General features: G+C 46.1%; 1 long non-coding RNA gene across 1 annotated transcript in view; it reads right to left on the bottom strand.

The window, feature by feature from the left end:
- LOC120371161 overlaps positions 1-17,975 on the bottom strand; it is a 108,961-nt gene extending 90,986 nt beyond the window's left edge. Inside the window, exon 1 of the long non-coding RNA XR_005584175.1 lies at positions 17,931-17,975. This is a non-coding gene — a long non-coding RNA (uncharacterized LOC120371161). The remainder of the gene's footprint in view (positions 1-17,930) is intronic.
- Positions 17,976-22,911: the final 4,936 nt, after the last annotated feature.

Genomic DNA, 22,911 nt, shown 5'->3' on the forward strand with positions numbered 1-22,911 from the left:
TGAGACGGCTGCTTTGAACACTCTGTGGCCTGGAGAAAGGAGAGTGTTTCACAGTATGTTAATTTGTACCAAACGGGAAAGATTTTGATGCCTAATAATTTAATTCTTGTGCTGGTTGTTTATGCAAACTTCCCCACAGGCTGTTATCCTCATTAGCCATTGTGGGCGTGGAAGAGCAGAGGTTCCTCTCCCCACCCCGTCGCCGTGACTGTAGACATAGCCATAATATCACACAGAAGCCCCAGTCAGAGCCCTATTGTGCTAGGTGCTGTACATGCGTCCAGTTTTGGATAACACCCCCCCCCCCGCAGTACACAAGGGATGTGGACAAATTGGAGAGAGTCCAGCGGAGGGCAACGAAAATGATCAGGGGGCTGGGACACATGACTTACGAGGAGAGGCTGAGGGAACTGGGGTTATTTAGTCTGCAGAAGGGGGTGGGGTGGGGATTTGATAGTCTTCAACTACCTGAAGTGGGGTTCCAAAGAGGGTGGAGCTCGGCTGTTCTCAGTGGTGGCAGATGACAGAACAAGGAGTAACGGTCTCAAGTTGCAGTGGGGGAGGTCTAGGTTGGATATTAGGAAACACTATTTCACTAGGAGGGTGGTGAAGCACTGGAATGGGTTACCTGGGGAGGTGGTGGAATCTCCATCCTTAGAGGTTTTTAAGGCCCAGCTTGACAAAGCCCTGGCTGGGATGATTTAGTTGGGAATTGGTCCTGCTTTGAGCAGGGGGTTGGACTAGATACCTCCTGAGGTCTCTTCCAACCCTGATATTCTATGATTCTACACAGAATAAAAAGACAGTGGTGCATAGTTTGTTGATACAAAGCGCTAAAAGGACAAATTCATTCTTGCTGTTAACTCCATCACCTTCAAAATATTTACAGGAATAATTATTGCTTTCCCGCATCAATTGACCTGGGCTCTGAGACTCAGTGCTGTGGGTTTTTTAGTGCAGGGTCGACATTCCCTGTCTGCACAGTGGATATAACAGTACTTCCTTTTGTCCATTTTGTCTATGTAGTTTGTGATCTTGTTGCCTCTTATTACTGTGTGTGCGCATTGAGTTACACAATGGGGTCTGATCATCACAGAGGTCACTGTACTACAAATTAAAATACTACGAAGTATGAATATTGGACATAAAGAGACACTGTCAAAATAAAAATCATGACCCAAGCCTTATTTAAGGCCAAACTCCAAGTGAAATAGATAAGAATGGCATAAAAGGCTGCAGAACATGGCCTCGGTTTTGAAAGAAAAATTGTTGTTTCTGTTACTAAAAATAAGCCCATGGAGGATTAAAAAGGAAAGAACTTTAAAAATCAAATGTATATTTCATTATTTTTGCTGCCTGTTTAACTTTCCTGCATTTCACTCAGCTTGGGCAGAGAAACCAGATCAGTGAGTTTCATTTCCCGGGTCCAGGTAGTGTCAGTTCCCAGTCCTAATCACAAGCCAGGCCCTAAAAATCACGAGATTGGCTTAAAAATCATGAGATTTTTAATAAATAATAAATGTGGGGTTCTTTTTCTCTGCCTTCTGGTTCTGAGCCTTTAGGTTACACTCAGGTCATGCTTTCTGTCTTTTTGCTGCAACCATGAGGGCTAGAAACTTTTTTTTTTTTTTAACAAAAACTGAGATTCTCAAACTCCACCAGAGAGGTCCTTTGGGGCCATCTGCCTGTCCCAAGTCAGGGTAAAGGAGGAGGGTTGGGCGTGGGGCTAGCAACTCCACCCTGTAAAAATCAGCTTGCTACAGAAACGCCAACAATAGAGTTAACAGAGACTTTTAGCCTGGAAAAAGAAGGGTCTTCAACTCAAAGATGCATGACGCTGGGTGGTGAAAGCCGCGAGGAAGCCACTAAGCCGATCACCCTTCTTGCAGCCAGGAGGATTACCATCGGCACATGGAACGTGAGGACCATGTACGAGTCAGGAAAGACGGCGCAGGTTGCAGCAGAGATGCAAAAAAATGGGCTATACCTGGAACCAGCTAGAGCGAATGGCCCAGGATAGAAGACTATGGAGATCTGTTGTTGGCGGCCCATACCCCGGTTGGGGTGACGGGCATGAATGAATGAATGAGATTCTCACATATTCCCAAGATTCCAGGAGCTGGGGCTTTAAGAAAAATCACCAAAATATTGCATCTGAAGAAGTGGATTTTTTTTACCCACAAAAGCTTATGCCCAAACAAATCTGTTAGTCTTTAAGGTGCCACCAGACTCCTCATTATTTTTATAGATACAGACTAACATGGCTACCCCTCTGATACTTGACACCAAAACATTGCGAGAGCTGGCAACACTGAGTTTCTGTTTCTGATGCACTAATGCAGTGCTGCTGGTCCTGGAGTTTCTGGTGCTTGCGTGAATTTTGTTTTTTAATTATTATTAACGTACCCCATAAACTCTTGTCACTGAAATTTAAAAGAAAAATTCATGAAAATATTTCTATTCATTTCATGTAGATTTAATCAAACTTAAAAGAAAAATCTAAATTCTAGGATGAAACAAAATTTGCAGTTTCCCTTCAAAGGGTTTGAGTATTTTTATCCATTTCTCTCTTTCTCTACCTAATTTCTACTAGTACATCCTATGCCCTGAAGAAAGCACTTTCCAATCTCCTCTTCTTTGAAAGATCGTTGATTACACTTCATCTGCTCTCGCATTTTCAGACAGGTTGTGTATGTTTAACATAGAGCGAATAAAGGGCCTTTCTGTTTATCCAGATGGTTTAGAAAGGTGCTAATACTGGTCTTGACCTTATGAAGAAAGGATCAAGCAAATCTTTGCTGCTATTAGGTTCATAGCTAAATCAAAGCTTTGAAATTTACAGGTGGAACAGTTGAGATTCCCTATGGTTTTAGCTTTCTGAGGCTAGCACCTGAATATTTCCTGTGTAGATTTCATCCAGTTTGAACATTACAGACCAGCACATCCAATATGTTTATTATTGTTATGTAGAGGTGAGTCCCACTCCTCCCTCCCTCCCCTGCCCCTCAAAAAATCACCAGAATTTCTAAACTTTCAAAAGTATTTGCATTCCATTGGTGGTTTGCAAACCCAACCAATGTTTTGGTTTCCAAAACGTTCTGCTGTTCTGGAACGCTGTCATTTTCCAAATAAGAAACTTTGGGGAAATTAAACATTTTGAAATTAAACAAATGCCACCACGTGACCAGTCTGATCAATCGAAGTTGGTGCTGTAAAATTGGTACTCCTTTGAATACCTCAGCCATAGCCTTTTCTGACTTATTTTTGAGCAATGGGGGGCCCCATGTCCGCAACCCAGAACTCCCTGCCTAACTCTGCTGTATATCTGAGCATCATCTCTCCTGCTCCATCGGATGGAATTTCCAATATCACATCTCCCCATTCAGGGCAATGATTATTCTTTCATCATTACACTGAAAGCTTTATGTGAAGGGGAGGGCGAGAAGGGGCGGGAGAAATCCCAACTGGGACAAAAGAGTCCAGCCACCCTGGGCCGATAAGGAACTTTAGCCCTATTCACAACCTGACAAACACTGGTAGAATATGATCCTAATCTTGTTTCCAACATTCTTTTTGCCACTCGGCCTCCCAATTCCATGCCGTATTCTTCTAACTGTCGCTTTAGCAAATCCCCCAAATAGAATTACTAGGGAGATAAACATCAAAGGGGATTCAGAAATCTACAGTAGGTTCACACAGCAGGAGAAAGAGGGGCTGGTGGAAAGACACCGCCTACCTCCTTGCATTTTTCTCTGATTGCATTCCAAAGCTTTTAGGACTCTCTCCTGCACTCTGAAGATCAGGCATCCAGACCTGCTCCGCGTTATGTTATGTCTATTACAATAGCGCCTAAAGGGCCCCCAGTTGAGATCAGTGCCCTGTGGTGCGAGGCGCTGTACATCCACGTAGTAAAAGGCAGTCCGTGCCCCAAAGAACTTGCACAATCGAAATAGAGACGATAAAGGAAGAATAGTTTACAGACGGGGATCTGAGGCCCAGGAATATTAAATCATCTGCCCAAGGTCACACAGATGTTTGTTGCAGAGCTCGGAACTGAACCTAGATGTCATGAGTTCCAATCCAGTGCCTTAACCACAAAAGCCGCAGCTCCAGAGGCTCCAGCCGGGATAAGAACACTGTACATAAACATACAAAATCAGGTGTCCTGCCCTCAAAAAGCCTTGTAACGTAAGAACTGGCTTATGCAACTCAGTTGTCACTCACTCAGCATCATTTTTGGGGAATGAGCCACTGTCTGAGGCCACAAACAGCATTTAAATTTGCCATCCAGTCCACTTTTAGGTCTGTAAATTCCAGGTTCAAAAACCCCAGTCAGCTAGAAACTGATCTGATTTTTATCTGATAGGTGCTGAGAGATAACGGACATGGAGCCCCATGATGTCCTTTTCACAGCCTCCTTTTTCAGGTTAAAATCACAATTTTAACAGGTTTTTAAAAGCTGAGACTGAAAAGAATCAGCAGCCCGAGATACAGAGGTGGGAAGAAAATAGAAAAGAGAGAGTTTGAGCTCAGTCCAAAGGTGAAATTGCCCTAGATCAGGAGAGATGGAGACTCCAGAAGAACCTTATGTGACAATTGCCACGGCTGGGAGTATAAAGGTGATAATTAAAAACAAAGTGGAGGATGATCACGGCACTCCAACACAAGAGGAAATAGGGCAACAGCTACTCTGTACCATACCTCATTATAAGGCCAGAAGAGGTTATTGTGATCATCCAATTTGACCTCCAGGACACAATAGAAAGTCCCAAGAAAAGTCTGTCTCCTGCCCAGTCAAGCTTTTACTTTATGGTAGAAAGTTCCATTGTGCCGGAGGAGCAGAGCTGTTGACCACAATATCACCTCAGAGCTTCAGGTGATCTGGGTCTGTCAGGGATGGTGAAGGATGGTCTAGATAATACTTAGTCCTGCCATGAGTGCAGGGGACTGGACTAGAGACCTCTCGAGGTCCCTTCCAGGCCTAGGATTCTATGATTCTATCTTTTAGACATGCTGGACCCAGCTCTCTGAATGCCTTAAAGACAAGAACCAAGACCTGATTCAATATTCCATGGGAAGCCAGTGTGGAGAGTTGGGGAAAGGTCCTTCCTGGTCATTGATTTGCAGTATGGCCTCTGAAACATGCTTATCTTGCTTTGAGTGGAATTTGTCAGTGAGCTGTTAAGATGTTGCCCTTGGAAAACCTGAGGTTATCCACACACGTTCACCCATATTGAGCCTCTTCCTGTTGTTTAGGGGCCATGTTTGCTCACCTTACATGTTTTTGCTCCAGTGAAAATGGGGGGAAAAGCACGGAGGCTCTAGGGTTTAACCAAAAACACCAGCTTGTTCCGGCCACGAGGAAGAGAGATGCTGTTTCCAGTGGATTAACGTAGCAGCTTTCTCCTTTAACCGCCCAAGACTAAGTTCAAATCTGCATAGGGGAGCTTGCATCCTAGTGCCCACACAGGCTAATTATAATGTTCTTGCAATTATATAGGGCCTCTCATCCTGAAAAATCCCATGATTCTTTGCTGTTTATTCACAGGGGACAGGAAATTGCGAGTCCGGACACACAGAGCTGCTGCTTAATGAGCTTTTTTGGGAAAGAGGGAACCAGCAGGGAGTTCTGACCCTACAACTCTAGATCTTGCGAGATCTGTGTAGAGGGCTTCATGCCTGCAAGCCCCCCCGCCCCAGCTATTGCCACAGGCCCCCAAAGTCCTCCTGCAGTCAGGGTGAGTAATAGGAAAACTAACTCTCATTGATGGGCTGAGAAATCCCTCTGGAAGCTAAGAGGAGGATTTGGTTTTGTTCCAGGCTCATTCCACTCATCACTGGGACGGATCGCGGCAGCTGTTCAACAGTGCAGAGCATGAGCCGAGTGCAGGGCAGCAGAGACGAATCCTGTATCCAGTTGTAAACGCCAGGGGAATTCAGTCCGGCAGACTGGATGTCTTTCTAAAAGAGAGGCTCTCGTTCAACCAGAAGTTATGGCCTGTGTAACAGACTCATAGAAATCTAGGCCTGGAAGGGACCTCAAGAGGTCATCTAGTGCACTCCCCTGCGCTGAGGCAGTACCAGGGAAACCTAGACTGTCCCTGCCAGGTCCAACCTGTTCTTAAAAACCTCCAATGATGGGGATTCCATAACCTCCCTCAGAAACCTAGTTCAGAGCTTAATGACCCTGATAGTTAGAAAGATTTTCTTAATATCTCACCTAAGTCTCCCTTGCTGCAGATGAAGCCCATTGCTTCTTATCCTGCCGTCAGTGGACATAGAGAACATTTGATCATTGTCCTCTTTATAACAGCCCTTAACATATTTGAAGACTGTTACCAGGTCCCTCCTTAGTTTTCTCTTCTCAGGACTAACCATGCCTGATTTTTTTAACTCTCCTCAGAGGTGAGGTTTTATCATTTTTGTAGCTGTCCTCTGGACTCTGTTTTCTGGAGTCTCTCCATTGACTTCAATGGCGGCTGAATCAGGCCCTTTGATCTGCCGGATGAGCCCATCAGAGAACAGAAATCTGTTCCTTTCTTTGAGTTTGCACTACAACTTTCATTTGCTTTTGCAGAACTCTGGATGGAGGACATGGCATCACCACAAATTGCTTTGTACAGTCCAGATGGTTTGCATTTGCCTACAAACGTTTTTCCTTAACCGGAATATTCCATTTACATTTTCGCATTCCTGCTGCAGTCGATTCCTTCTGTTTAACACGGTTCATATTTACAGTGCTACTTCCAGAGAAAGCTGGGACTGATGCTGCTTCAAATTCCAAGAACTCACCTCATGCAATGAGAAAAAAGCTTTCATCACAATACAGCACAGACATTCTACCATTTGCCATTTGGTCCTAAGCAACCTTTACCAGGGTTTGACAGCCAAGCACCCTGATTTGCATCAGATGATGCAAATTTGCACTTGGAATTCTTTAGCAACCAGACAATACCAAATTATTCTGCAACATAAACTTAATATGGTAGAAGGGCCACGGGGTGTGATTTGATTCAGTGTTTCCTTCTTAAATATTTAAAGTGAATTCCATACCAACCTTATTAAGGATACTAAAGTGAAATTCAAGAGCTGTAGTGAGTACAACAGATTAAAGTTGAAATGGTGAAATTAAAAAAGCATATTTTAATGGCAGTTTCATTAATTTCCCCTCATTTTTCAACCCACTATAGAGCTGAACCATTTTTTCAATATTTTGTTTTTTATTAAAAGGGGTGGGATGGAGAATTTCGCAAACAAAAAAAATCTTGATCAGCTCTTAATAAGCACTTCAGACACTGCAGTAGCATTATGCTAAACTGCGGTGTTTTGGACTATTACTACAGAATTAGATGCAGGAGTGAGGTCAGATTGACAACCCAGGAGAGGCTGTAAGAACGGGCGCAGAGGGGACCTCCTAGGATGATCAGGGGAATGGAGGGCTGATTGTACGAGAGGCCTGGTCTACACTAGAAAATTAAGTTGGCTTAACTACGTCTCCCAGGGGTGGGAAAAATCCACACTGCTGAGCTGCATAGTTAAGCCGACTTAACCGCCAGTGTAGACAGCACCCAGTCAATGGAAGAATTCTTCTGTAAACCTAGTTACCACCTCTCGGGAAGATGGAACCCCCTCCTGTCAATGTAGGTAGCATCTACACCAAAGCCCTACAATGGTGAAGCCGTGCCGCTGTAGCATTTCAAGTGTGGACAAGCCTTAAACTGGCCATGACTGGAAATTAGAAGATTTCCTACCATCAGAGGAGTGAGGCTCGGGAACAGCCTCCCAATAGGAGCGTGAGGACACCCTAACTCATTATACAATGGAGTTTGATGAGTCATGAATGGGATTATAGGATAAGGTTCCCTGAAACAGCAGGGGACTGGACCTGATGACCCCAGAGGTCCCTCCCAGTCCTGTGCTTCTTGATAGAAGAAATAGCATAAGCAGTCACCACAGCAGCCTTCTGAGGCACTCCTGTCTATCTCTGACAGACAGTCAAGCAATTTTACGCACCCAAATGGCACCAAGATCCAAGTCCTCCATCCAGTTGTCTGCTAGGTCCCTGGTATTAACTCCAGTCTTCCTAGAGTGCATTCCATGGTATTCCCATTATATTTCTAAATCCTTTTCTCAAACACAAGTTTGGGCAGATTACCGTCATTAGCTAGAGAAGCACTCCACATCCAACAGCTAATGATGTTGCTACCACACTACACCTGATCAAGAGCTAGCTAAAAGAACCACCACGAGGCGGCGCTATCACCACCAGCAGTCTAGCCCTAAATATGTGCTAGGTCTCTGCAATCTCACCATTTCCGAGCATCTTATTCCTGCACTTAATATCGACTCGTCCATCCCCCCCAATAAGATGCAACTTCGGTGTCAGCTGTCCGTTGAAAAATATTGCTACAGGAAATTTCTATCTATGGTACTTATGAGCCCCATTACCATGAACCCTTTACAATATTTAATGTTTTCATCCTCTGTTATTATCCCCATTTTACAGATGGGGAGCTGAGGCACGTAGAGACTAAGTGATTTGCCCAAGATCACAAAAGATGTCAGTGGCAGAGCAGGGAAACTGAACTCTGATCGCACCAGCATACCCTGCTTCCTCACCGTTTGGAGGCTGCTATAACCCAAGATGAATTGGAGCATTTGAGAACAAGATCTACCTGTGTGAGAAGTGTATTAATCCTGGGTATTTTGGAGATCTCTCCCCAGTGGGTCAGTCAGTGTGTTAGCACTATTTACTTTTCATACTATGTGTGGCATTAAGGTTCCACTATTAAGAACATAAGAAACATAAGAATGGCCATACTGGGTCAGACCAAAAGTCCATCTAGCCCAGTATCCTGCCCACCGACAGTGACCAATGCCAGGGAGTGAATCTAAGGATCAAGGGATCTCTCTCCTGCCATCCATCGCTACCCTCTGACAAACAGAGGCTAGGGACACCATCTAGTCCAGTGATCTCCAACCTTTTTACGCCCGAGATCACTTTTTGAATCTAAGGGCAACCCAGGATATACCACACCCCTTCCCCAAGGTCCCAACCCTTCCCCAAAGCTCCAACCCGCTCATTCCATCCTCCCTTATCTCCGTCACTTGCCCTCCCCCACCCCCACTCACTTTCACCAGGCTGGGGCAGGGGGATGGGGTGTGGGAGCAGGTGAGGGCTTTGGGTTGGGGCCGAGGGGTTCACAGCGTGGGAGGGGGCTCTGGGCTGAGCCTGGGGCAGGGGGTATGGGGTGCTGCCTCCAGAAGGGGGCTCAGGGCTGGAGTGAAGGAGGGGATTTGGGGTGCTGGCTCCAGGAGGGGGCTCAAGGCTGGGGATTGGGGTGCAAGAGGGGGTTTGGGGTGCTGGATTTGGGAGGGAGTTTGGGTGCAGGAAGGGGCTCTGGGCTACAGCAGAGTGTTGGGGTGCAGGCTCTAAAAGGGAGTTGGGGTGGAGGGGATTCAGGGTGCTGGCTATGGGAGCATGTGGCCTCCCGCCAGGCAGCACTTCTTCCGGCAGCTCCCGGTCGATTGCGCAGCAAGGCTAAGGCAGGCTCCCTGCCTACCCTGACCCCACACCACTCCCAGAAGAGCCCAACGTGCCCCTCCAGCCCCAGGGAGGGCACATGGCTCCGCATGCTGCCCCTCTCTGCAAGCACCGCCCCCACAGCTCTCTCAGCCAATGGGAGCTGCAGGGGTGGTGCTTGCAGACAGAAGCAGCGTGCAGAGGGAGATACACATACACCAGGGCTGTGGGGTGACACTTCCAGGTGCGGCCGGGGTAGGCAGGGAGCCTGGAGATCACAATCAACTGGGACATCCTCTAGGACCGACCAGTTGATCGCAATCGACTGGTTGGTGACCCATCATCTAGTCTGACCTCCGCCATAATACCAATTAGAGAACGTCCCTGAATTAATTCCTGTTTGAATTAGAGCCTGAAAAACATCCAATCTTGATTTAAAAATTGCCCATGATGGAGAATCCATTACAAACTGTTCCAGCGGTTAATTATCCTAGCTGTTAATGATACACTCACGATGAGCTCCTCCCAGCTACTGGTTAATGGTACTCTCCCTATGGGATCCACAGCCCGGCTCCTTCTTACTCAAGTTGACCGAAATGTCTTCCATGATTAATAATGGAATCCAGAGCCCTGGTGGTTGTGAAAATCTCAGGCAGATCAGCAGCAAAAGCAGGATTAAGTAAGTGTTTCCAACACAATAATGGAAATTCCTTTCTGTAGAAACTGCCACCCCGACTTGAAACTCTATACTCAGGGGTGGCCTCTAATTTAATTGAAGACAAAAGCCAAAAGCATTTAAAATTTGTCACTTTTTTTTTTTTTTAGTCTGGGCAGCTTTATCGCAAAATGGTTGAGCTCTAAATCACTTTCGCACTGATTTGTTTTTGGTTTGTTTGTTTTTCTCTCCGCAGAACCTTGAATGCAGAAGGGCACGTCTCGTCTCTGCACCACAAAGAGGACAGAAGGATCAGAAAGCTCGGCAATGCCAGGACGCCAATAAACATTGATTCTGCTCGACTTATTGTTCCCACTAATGTTTAATTTACCATTAAGTCCTCCAGTCACTTAAAAGCTAATGGAGCACAGATTCAACTGAACTCTTAAATGTCTTCTGTAGGTAGAGCATATGCTTCCAAAAAGTTGAGGCATCAAGCATGCAAACGTGACCTTCTAGCTTCTTATTCTTATACTTTCTGCTTGTTTCATTTCTTGTTCCCCAGCAAAATGCTGCTTTATTGATACCATTATGGCTATTCCATCATGCATTGCACCACACCCTTATTTCAGGAGAATTCACTTGAGCCCTGAAATGAAGGACATGCCCATGTGTTTATCCTAGTATCTAGCCAGGAGTATGTTGCCAAGTGTTTGACAACAGCCCCTGAAATGATACAGCTCGGAATGCCATCAAACTGTGGCAGGTGAGCATTCCTGGAGTACCCAGAGAGATGGTGACTCTGGCCCATGTGACCTACCCAGAGACAGTGAGGACAACTCTGGGTAATAAACTGTTACCCACAAAGAGATGGATTATTCACTGATTCATAGAATATCAGGGTTGGAAGGGACCTCAGGAGGTCATCTAGTCCAACCTGCTGCTCAAAGCAGGACCAATCCCCAAATGGCCCCCTCAAGGGATAGCTCAGTGGTTTGAGCACTGGCCTGCTAAACGCAGGGTTGTGAGTTCAATCCTTGCGGGGGCTACCTAGGGATCTGGGGCAAAATCAGTACTTGGTCCTGCTAGTGAAGGCAGGGGGCTGGACTCAGTGACCCTTCCAGTTCTACGAGATAGGGATATCTCCATTAATAATAATAATTAAAAAAAACCCTCACAACCCTGGGTTTAGCAGGCCAAATGCTCAAATCACTGAGCTATCCCTCCCCCCAAATTACTAAGCTTTAACCTGCTCCTCCTTACGCGTACAAACAAGAGTGAGAACATCAGCCTGCATTTTGACTTCAGTATATACCTTCAACCATAGAGCCACCATATTTTAAATTTAAATAGAAAGAGGCCTCCACAGAGTTTGATGCTGGAAAAAAAAAGTCTGAGTGTCTCCTCTCTCATATTCCTTATCCTCTTGCTCTACCTGCTTATATCTAATCTTTCAAGGTATATATGGTACCATGAGGCACACAATCTACAGTTCACATGCTAGCAGAGCTATGTGGCTTGGTCTGCTCTAGGGAAATTAAACCTGTGAGAGCGCCCGGAGAGCTCCCGGGACATTTGCATCCGCACATCCCTACTGTCTACGAATGGCCCAATAAACAGTCAGAACAGACAATCTTCCAGCGAGTTTAACAGCTGGTTTAGGGTTAAACGGTTCATCCTGAACTAGGTTCGTGTGAACACAGACACAGAGAAGCTGAAAGAGATAGACTAGTCCACCTGATACTGTCCCATAATGCACTTGTTGCCTTTTGAAATCTCCCAGGATGCATTGCTTCTGGGAGCTGAGCCAGGGTAGATATGCAGAGACTATTGCAACTAAAAGAGTGTGGGGACAACTGTTGGGGGGCAAAACTTAAACGAATTCATCATGACTAGTGTGGACGCACCAGCTGGTGCTTGAACCACTTCACTTATGAAAGGGATACAGTGTACCCCCAAGTTCCACCTCACTTAAAAACTACTTGTTTACAAAATCACACATAAAAATACCAAAGGGTCACAGCTATTACTGAAAAATTGCTGACTCTCATTTTTACCATATAATTATAAATAAATCAACTGGAATATAAATTTTGTACTTACATTTCAGTGTATAGTATATAGAGCAGTATGAACAAGTCAGTGTCTGTATGAAATTTTAGTTTGTACTGACATCGCTAGTGCTTTTTATGTAGCCGGTTGTAAAACTAGGCAAATATCTAGATGAGTTGGTGTACCCCCGGGAAGACCTCTGTGTACCCCCCAGGGGGAGTTGAGAACCACTGATCTAGTGTAGATAACATCTCAAGAGCCACTCCTGCACGGAGTGCCCTGCACGTTTCTTGAAGCCATTGGGATTAAGCTCTTAGTAACATCTGTCCTTGCAAAGCAAGTTCCTACAAGGGTTCACCTTCTCATTGACAAAGTCTGTCTACATGGTGGGAACTTCCCCCAAAAATCCTAGCCAGTTTTTAAACCAAATCAGTTGAAACTGGCTTTAAATAAGAGTGGGCAAAAAATTCAGTCAAAATGTTTTTCCAGTAGAAAACTGGGTTTTCAACTAAACAAACGTTTTTGTGAAAAGGATCCGCTTTCCCTGGAAACGTTTGGTTTTTCAAAGAAAGCGGGAAAACCAAATTATTTTGGCCCAAAACTGAAATATTTTGATTTCTAGTCAAAAATTTTCAGCATTCAAATTTCAGCAAAAAAAATAAAGAAATACATAAATTAAACTTATCCATGGAAAATGTAGATGAAAATGATGGTTTTATTTTGTTTTCATCAAAATGTTCCATGTGGGAAATAAAGCAACTAACCACTTTTTGACCAGCTCTAGTTTTAAACCAGTTGGAGCTGTAGCGTAGACCAGGTCTGGGTATCCTGAATCATTTTTACTTGTGATGGTTCTGCAAAAGTGGTTCAGGCCATCTAAGCCTTGTCTACACCACAGCTCCAACCAGTTTTGAAACCAGTTTAGCTAAACCGGTTTTAAAACCAGAGAGAACTTTTTGGAAAATATCCTGGATGCAGACTGACCAACTCACTTTCCATGAGTTCAGTGTGGAGATTTGTACTTTAATGTTTATATAACAGCAAATATCCAAGTCAAAGATTCGTCCTGCTTTCTTTCCTAAATAATGAAATTCACATTTTCATGGGATTTTCTACCTTTTTCATAGAAAGTCCTTGGGATTTATATGTGCAATGACAGAGCAGCTACCATTATTCAGAGGAATCAATTGCTGTGAGATACAAGCACGAGGTGCTGTGTTTTCCAGTTCAAAACATCGGGAGATTAGATAGGACGGCTAGATAGATTGGATGGAGACAGCAAGCGAATGAGCAAGCCTAAGTACCCTCATAGACCCAGTGACCATAAGTCCTTGATTGTGATTGGTCCGGGCAGGATAATGCCAGGAATAGGCATATTAAACACATGAATGTCAAGTTCTAATTCATCTCTTTAATGTTGTACAGTAGAAGGACTGTAGCCCCCTGCTGCTATGTAATTTCACGCCAAGGAGTCTGATGGGGTTTCCTACAGACTGATCCTTTATGGATCAGAAAACTCACTTTCTCTTTGTGTTAGAGGGCCTGGAGATTATCTCATTAACCCCTTTCATGCCAGACCTGATTAAACAGAAGGCTTTGCCTCCTCTAAGGAATCCTATAGCGCATCCCAGAGGTGAACAGCTTGGGGTTTTGCTGTGGTTTTTTCCCCAGTGAAACCCTACAAAAGGAATAAAAATCAAATGTCAATAATCTACCACGTTTACGTGAGGGAGGGACTTGCTTTGCCTTTGCCCAACGCACTCAAACAGCACGGCCATGTCTACACTAGAGAACTGAACCAGTTGCCACTAATGGGTTGGTGCGTCTAAGCTAGCCCTGCTGAACAGGTTTGAGTTTTACCTCATGTCCACACGAGTGCAGTCCTTAAACGACTTTCAGTCACAATGCCTTCTGGGCGCCTATCCCACCGTTCCTGGCTCAGCTCCCAGGAGACTGTGAAAGGCCAGCAGTGCATTATGGGACAGTGGCCAGAGAACTAGTTGAACTGTTTCAGGTTGCCTGCATCCACACTGGCTCTAAACTGCTTCAGACTGAACCAGTTTAGCTTTAACTGGCTATTGCATTAAACCTCCTCCAAGATCATCTTTTTTAACTGACTATTGGACCAGTTTAATTTCCCCAGCGAACACCAGGCCCATGAACCCAAAACATATGACTTGGACAAGGTGAAAAAAAAAAATGACCTTCACGGGCAAAATGAAAACCAGAGAGACAGAGAGAGCAAAAGAGAGCAGAGAAGGGAGGAGTAATTATTATGATAAAATAAACATAGCTTATAAATCATCCCCAGGCCCACCCTGTTTCTGACCGTTAGGAGCGTTAGCGTTAGGAGAGTCTGTTCCCAACCAGATCACAGTTCTGGGACGCCATAGAAGAGCCGAGAGGTGGCTGACAATAAAGGGGATTCTGTCCTGAGGCTACCGGACTCTTTTTCTGGGTGCCGAACTCACTGAAGACAACAGGCCCATCGACCTCCAGCACCTTTAGACCACTCCAGTGGCAGCAGAACACCTGCAGTCCACCCCACTGTTCACTCTGCTTGTGAGTTACATCACTAATCCGCCGGTGTTTTTTCTTGTCTATTTCGATTGCAAGCTCGCCAGGAAAGGGGTGACTCTCGCTGTATGTACGTACAGCACCTGGCGTCACGGAGCCTTGATCTCAGTGGGGGACCCCAGGCACTACCATAATACAAAGAGGAAATAAATAAATACAATAATAATGATAATATGAGGAAAGCTGATGGATACAATGGCTAAGATTATTTTTATTATTATTATTTTTTATTATTTATTGTTAGCAGAGCCCTAGTCACATGCCAGGACTCCCTGGTGCTAGGTGCTGTACAATCACAGAACAAAAGGACGATCCTGTCCCAAAGAGCCATGGTCATGAGGGCCACAGATACAGATCAACCCTCAGGGGATCTTCTTGGCTCTGGGGAATTTCCAGGTGATGCAGAGCTTGGGGAGATGCCAAGTCTTCTGTTCTCACTGCTAGATGGTGCTTCCTCCCAATGTGGCCCCACATGGGCAGTATGTAATCAAGGGATATTCCGAGCCAGGAGAATAATTGAGAGGAGACGATATGATGTCATTTTCTACCCCCTGCCCCTTATCTGGACTCTCCTTCCCCAGCCTGGCAGGGTTAGCTCCTCCTCTGAAACGCTTCTAAACAGAGTGTGAAACAAGTTGTTTTTAAACTGGCTAATGGCCGAGTGGCAGCGATTTGATTTTCCACTTTTCCTCACATGCCACAGAAGAAACTCACAGGACTGAGAAGCCCTAAAGGGCAGCGTGCACAATCTCAGCTGGTCACAAAGCCCAAGGTTAGAGACGGGCTGGAGCTACAAAATTCAGAACTAGGATTTCAAACCTGGCTCTCTGAAATTTGGGGTTCTTCAGACCAAAGGACTCTGATTCCTGTTGAGTTACTGAAGATCAAATCACTTTAAGTGAGAATGGAAGTGGATGAAATAAGTACAACAGACTCCCCAGGCTACACTGTGGAGAGAGGGAAGCCCATACCACTGCCATAGGTTAATGATCCTCACACTGAACTGCATTTAGGCCACGTTTGAGTTAGTGGGTGTTGGTCCTGCTTTGAGCAGGGTGTTGGACTGGATGATCTCCTGAGGTCCCTTCCAACCCTGCTAGTCTATGATTCTACGATTGTGTCTACACTGCAGGAGGGAGAGCCAGATTCTACTCTGCCGCCTGCATCATCAACCAAACTCTTAACTAAGAAGATCCCACTGCAACATGTTGTTAATGGAGAATGATAGAAAGAGCCCAGCTGGGATTTTCGGAGCCTAGGCAGAGTTTGCAATGCCTGAAGCTAGAAAATAGCCGCGAGACTCAAACACGTGATCTGGACTGGTGGGGAACTGAGGGGAAATAAAACACAGAACCTCACAACACACGATCATTGCAGAACCCCCCCACCTGAGTGTTGCCACATTGCATTACACTCCCTTTGCTAATTTGCTGGCTGAGCCAACAAACCATCACGTACGAAAGGTCCTAATTAATCTTACTGCCAGCGGAATTTTTGCCATTGCCTCCCATGGGAGCAGGAGCAGGGCCTAAATGTTGAGAGCTCCGGATCCGGACAACACTTAAACTCACACTGACGTTCCATTTAAGTCCTGTGCTGAAATGCTGCCCTGGAATAAAAATGCTTTGCTGAATCAGGGCCTTAATAGCCCCTCCTGGCCTGCCCTGATGCTGTTAAATGCAATCACTTAATCTGGTGCAAGCAACATTTATATTTAAACTGCTTTGTTTGCTGTATTGTCCCTCATCTACTCACGCTAAGCCTCGCCGAAGAACAACAGTGCAAATGTCACCCCCATCAGAGGCACCTTCTAATGTTAATGAAAACCAACCTACACTTTATCTGCAGCACTAGCCTTGCCTAGGTCTTATCATGGCCAGTCAATTATTTAATGGATCTCTGAGCATTAAATAATCCTCACCCAGCTCAATGGTTGTGTAAATCTCTTCCTGGCTGCTATATAGTTGGATTAGGAGGTGCTACTCAGCACCCCCACCCCCCAGATGATGTTTCATCGGAAGACACAAAGTCGCATAGGAGAGTATTTGTCTTCCCACTTAATCCGAGCATTTTTCATTCCAGTCCCAGAATCTGCCCTGTTTCCCTGGCACCAACGAACTGCCATGCCGAGCATCTGTTGTCAGGGCACATTCTCTACAGCATGGGGAACAGGAGCTCGAGCAGCAGAGACACCAGGTAGCCAAAGGAACTGCCTCCATCTCTGCTCTCTGTAGCCAATATGGGGATGAGGACTCTAGGAAGTTGTCCTGTCTTTTATTTCACAGAGTCCAACCCTGGAAGGGGCTGAGACCCAGATCTTCAAAGATATTTAGGCACCTAAATCCTATGGAGGTTAAGCACCTAAATACCTATGAGAATCTGGGCCTTACTACATGGTGCAAGGCAGCAGAGAATCAGGACCTGAGAGCTCCACTCACCAATCCACTGAAGGGCTTGGAGCTTTGGCCCTTCAGCTAAAAGTTTCCCTCTGGCTCATTGAAAGACATGATCCCTGGCTTTGCAAGGGCTGTGAAACTGTCCCTGTGTAGCCATCGCCTTTCTGTTACGCATTGAAGTCGTGGCCAAAATGTGTTACGTGCTTTCCAAACTTATAAGAAGAGGATGTCCCTTCCCCAGAATTTTGCAATTCTCCTGCACCAGATGGGCACTGGTCACCTGCAAGAGGACGGGACAGGAGGGGTCTGTGGTTTTGGGGAAACGTTGTGCTGGTTTCCTTCACCCAAAATATCAGATTTTCACATATATCTTGGGAAAACAGCAGTTTCCCTGCAGAGCCAAGTGCCATCTCAAAGCAGTCACAGGTCTCACTGCAAAAAGTTTCAAACAAGAAAGAACACAAGTAAAGTCTCCATGAGAGAGGCAGAGTGTAGTGTGTTTACCTCCTCTGGTAATCTGTCCTGAGCTACAAGAACAAAATGGCTGGTGAACTGTCTAGCGTACAGGGAGAGTGCTAAGAAACCGAAAGGTGCAGGACACAGGAGACAAAAGGAGACACAGTTCAATGAAAGGGGAAAATGCCCAAGTCTCTCACATGCTAAATGTTACTGTTGGGGGAAAGGACATCTCATTGGCCAAAAAGGGAAAAACATAACAGAGTCTTACCAGCTGCAAGGGAGCGAGATGGCACTTGTGGCTGTTAGGTGCAAAATGGCCGCTTTAGGGATGCAGCTCCCTAGCTCTGCCCAATTTAAAGGGACAGTTCCAGAATGGCATGCTGGGAAGTTCTAGCCAGGCATGCCGCTAAGAGAGCAACCCAGAACTGGGGAAATTTAGTAGGAAGCAAACTTTTTATTAGTGTAGGCTGGTTGGTCTAGTGGTTAGGCTATTCCCCTATGCTATAGAAGATTTGGGTTCAAATCCTGCTTCTGTCTCACTATTCTGTACCAGTTAATTAGTCTTTCCATGGCTTAGTTCCCAATCTATTAAAACTAGCATTTCCCTCTTTCCCAGGGGTGTGGGACAGCAAATACCTTTTAAAAACAGTGAGGTACACAAATACTGTGGTGATGGGTGAGTAAGAGAACTAGAAGGTTCTGCAGGGGGAAAGGGCTGCTTTGATGTTGTACCTGCTAGCGTGAAATCACATGTGCAAACATGTTGCTCTGTAAGGAGGCGAGAAAGGAAGGATATGGCTGCATCCCAGCTCTGTTATACGTAACAGCAATACAGGAAATAAACAAAGTTCAGGCATCATTTTGGACAAGTCAGTATGAATGGAGACTATTTTTTCCCTAAATGTATTTATTTTTTACATTTTAAGGCTGGGATAATCGGTAATTGTAACCTGTTATTTAAGCCTTACAAATCACTGTTGACTACTTGTGCTTTGGGGTCTTTCTCCGAAGCTTGTGCAGGCTTGGCCTGCGGAATAGGATTTCTGCTATTTAGTTTCAACCAAAATTACCCAGGTGGAAAAACCATTTCCAGGTGTGGAAATAACCGCAGAAAAGCAAATCCCTAGCCGTGAGATAAAGAGTGATTCACTCTGCAGACAATGGACCCGGAACCCTTTGTTTAATCTCTGTGCTGAGCAAATGCAACTGCTGCTGGAACACTGGGTCCACTTCTGGAGCCCACAATTCAAGAAGGATGTTGATAAATTGGAGAGGGGTTCAGAGAAGAGCCAGGAGAATGATCGAAGGATTAGAAAACCTGCCATACAGTGATAGACTCTAGGAGCTCAATCTACTTATCTTAACAAAGAGAAGATTAAGGATGTGACTTGATTACAGTCTATAACAGTGGTTTTCAAGGCCAGGGTGCGCGGCAGGGTCCTGCCTACCCCACACAGTGGGGGTCCAGGGTCAAGGTCGCCGCCTAGCCTGCTTGGCGGCGGTCCGGGGCTGCCAATCAGCCCCACGGGGTCCAGGTCACCAGCTGGCCATGTATGGGCCACATATGCAGCCCACAATGATAAATAGGTTGAGAACCACTGGTCTACAAGTATCTACATGGGGAACAAATCTTTAATAATGGGCTCTTCTTTCTAGCAGAAAAGGGTGTAACATGATCCAAGGGCTGGAAGTTGGAGCTAGAGAAATTCAGACTGGAAATCAGGTGCGAGCAATTAACCATTGGAACAATTTACCAAGGCTTGTGGTGGGTTCTCCATCACTGACAATTGTTCAGTGAAGCTTGGATGGTTTTCTAAAAGCTCTGCTCTAGGAATTACCTGGGGGTGGTTCTCTGGCCTATGTTCTATGGGGGGTCAGACTAGCTGATCACAATGGTTCCTTCTCGTCTTGGGATCTATGACTCTAAGAGAGAGTATCTCAAGGGGCCTGGCTAAGCAGATTCACAACATCACTATTTAGTGATTAGTGTTCAAGTGACCCAGATGTGTTCAATGGCCAAGTAAATAGCTGGCCATTTGCCCTCCGGTCACTGTGATTGTTTCCAATAATATAAAATCCTGACTAGAGTCATAGAATCTCAGGGTTGGAAGGGACCTCAGGAGGTATCTAGTCCAACCCCCTGCTCAAAGCAGGACCAATTCCCCACTAAACCATCCCAGCCAGCAGATGAGAAGGTGGCAAAGCCCAGGTGGGCATGGCTGAAAGGGTTGGTGATCTGTACAATCTGGGCACTATACTGCACCAGCATTAGAGGGGTAGCTGAAATTTTGCCCTTGACACGGGAATCCCAGGAATGTCCAGATTTTTACCACAGCTTGGAAGCAACCAGAGAAGCAACCCTGAGACTAGAGCCCAGGTCAGGCAAGAGACCACAGCTGTGGTGGATACATAGAGCCTCCCTATGGATGGCCCTGGGCATGTCTGGGGTTTCTGGGTGTGACCTGTACCCTTTTCCACAGGGGAACATGGCAGAGGACTCACTTTCCCAGGCCAGGAGCATCTGCCTCCCGCTGGTCATTCACTCCCAACACCCACCTCACACGGTTCACTCTGAACCAGTCCCCACTACCCACAAATGCCCGTTATTTCAAATGGGCTTGAATCCCTTCACATACAGTTACACTGAAAACTGCCCCCTTATCCCACACCCCCTTTACGAGGGGGGCAGTAACTCTACTGAAGGTTAAGACTAGCTTACTGTTTACAAGCCAATTCTTCTGCTGCTCCAGCCAGGGATTGCAGGCCAGGCTCTCAGCTCTGCCCCTTCCATGCCCCCTGCCTAGCCCTGCTTAGCCTCCAACAGCCCCTTCCTCCCTCTGAGACCAAGCAAGTATCCCAGAGGGTGTAGAGAGGACATGGGAGACAGGACAACACGACAGCACCAGCAGCAGCAGGGTCAGGAGCTGTGCTCCCAAGCAAGAATGGAGCTGCAGGCTCTGTTTATTCCCAGTGCTATTGCCACTTCCAAGGGGGCAGAGTTAAGGTTATGGGGTGGAGTGGGTGGTTTTACTGTAACGCCTGGGTTTTAGAGGTTTAAATGTAGCCACCCTGCACACTCTGGAAGGGGATGGGGCAGTATTGGGCAACCTTAACTCTCTGTTAATGACTTTTTTTTTTAAGTGAATCTGAATAAATTGCAAGTCCCCCATTCTGTTCAGATGAAAACTTTTCTCGGAGATACAGCTCATTAACTTAATTAATTAGCAATGCTTCGAGAGCCCTCTGCAGAAGCACAGGGCTACAAAAGTCCTATCCTGCAGCATAAGGTAACACTGTTTGTTTAGCCCTATCTGGGTTAGGCCGTTCTAAATCAGCCTCTATTCTTTCCCTTTGATAGGTTCCTAAACGAAAAGCCGCTAATATTTTAAGCAGAAGGCGCTCCCCTGAAAGTCACTTTAAATCCCTTGGCTCATCCTCTCTGAACCCTGGCGTAACGCCGTGGGTTTCAGTGGCGCAGAATCAGGCCCTGCTCCAGATCTGGGGAAGGGGCAGCAATTGAGGACACAGGCTGGGCATTAGACGGGGGCCTTTTGAGCAGCGTAACCCCCTCGGTGAAGAAGTTCTCCCAAGCAGCTCCAGAGAAATAATACTTTATTCCTGGCGGCGAGAAGAACTGATAGGAGGCTGACTAAGAAGGGCTCATGCAAATGCTCCCGAATTAAGCTCCGGCTTGAAGTTAGAAAGGAGGGATGATAAACACACTCAGCTTTAAAACTGCCAAATACGCTTTGCAGGCATGACGCTGGGGAAGTAACAAAACAGCCTGACATAAGCAAAGCATTTCTGCAGCTCCCTAAAACCAAAGTCCCATTAAAGAGCCCTAACTATTATTTACACTTCGAAATCTTAAAACCATTAACAAAAGCCACTTAATTCAATTACCTTCCCTGGGCGCTGCCGTTATTACAATCTCGTGGTGGAGGCACATTTGGCTGCGGTCGGGGATGTGTGTGTTGTTGGGGGGGGCGTTGTTGATTTCTCCCGCACCCCCCACATTTTCATCCCCACCTCGCCTCCCTTCCCCGACGTCATTGTGTGGAGCTAATGGGGTAAAGTGAAATGATGTCTCTCCCCATTGACAGGTTTATGAGAATTTAATAAAGCGTGGCGCGGATAAAATGAGATATTACAACGCCGCACCAAGCTGATTGACTCCCCCACGTCAGCATTTTTGTGCCGGGATATTGACAACTCCCGGCCTAATCACGTCATTCGAGTGGAAAGACGCTTTTATTTATTTATTTATTTTTAAAAACAGGGCCTCGGGGCTTTGCGGGCGCCCCAGCTTCCTGCCGCCCGGCCAGAGGACGAGAAGCCGAGGGCCAGCCAAGAACTTTTCTTCCACGTGCACCCCCCTGTTTCTTCTTGGGGCCTAACTCCCATGTGGAATTATACCAGGGAGGTGTCCTGAGAGTCCAGGAAAGAGCCTCATAAAACCAAAAACAACGAGGAGTCCTTGTGGCACCTTAGAGACTGACACATTTATTTGGGCATAAGCTTTCGTGGGCTAAAACCCACTTAATCAGATGCAAAAATAAGTTACTCCTCCCAGCCAAGGTCCTCGTGTAATAGTTCATTCTTTGTATTGTGGTTGTGTCTAAGAACCCCAGTTACGGACCAGCACCTCATCGTGCTAGGGGCTGTACAAACAGCTGACAAGCTAAGAACTCCTCATGGGCTCGTCTTCCTGCCACTTCTGACATGCTGGTCCTCCCTCCACTCAGTGCCTGATCCAGTCATGGGGGTCCAGCCAGTCACTGGGGCCCAGATCCTCCAGCGTATGTCGGCCCCTAACTCTCATTGATTTCAGTGGAAGTTAAGGGCCTACGTACCATGGAGGCTCTGAGACTAGGAGTCTTGCCGATCCCAACCCCCAACATGAAGCTTGCCAGCTGCAAGGCACAGGGGCCCACTGTTCTGCCTCTGCCTTATGCCCCGCTCCTCGGCCCCACGTTCTATGTGTGACATCAGCAGTTAGGAAAGAGCAGTGCCGCCAGACAGCTAAGCCATTCCCAGGAATTTCTAATTCCCAACAGGGATTGTACCCTACTGTATTTAGCCATCAAACTGTTATGATTTTTTTTTTCTGTGCTGCACCTTTAAATTTCTCAGAATCTACTGGAGAGTGCTGCCGTTGTGTGTTTTGTTCCAAAGCAGCATGTAACACAGGAGACATGCACCCCGTGCTCTCTCTCTCTCTCTCTCTCGCTCACAGACTTTATTTTTGT

The sequence above is a fragment of the Mauremys reevesii genome, linkage group 8 (genome assembly GCF_016161935.1).
Source record: "Mauremys reevesii isolate NIE-2019 linkage group 8, ASM1616193v1, whole genome shotgun sequence".
NCBI classification, from domain to species: domain Eukaryota; kingdom Metazoa; phylum Chordata; order Testudines; family Geoemydidae; genus Mauremys; species Mauremys reevesii.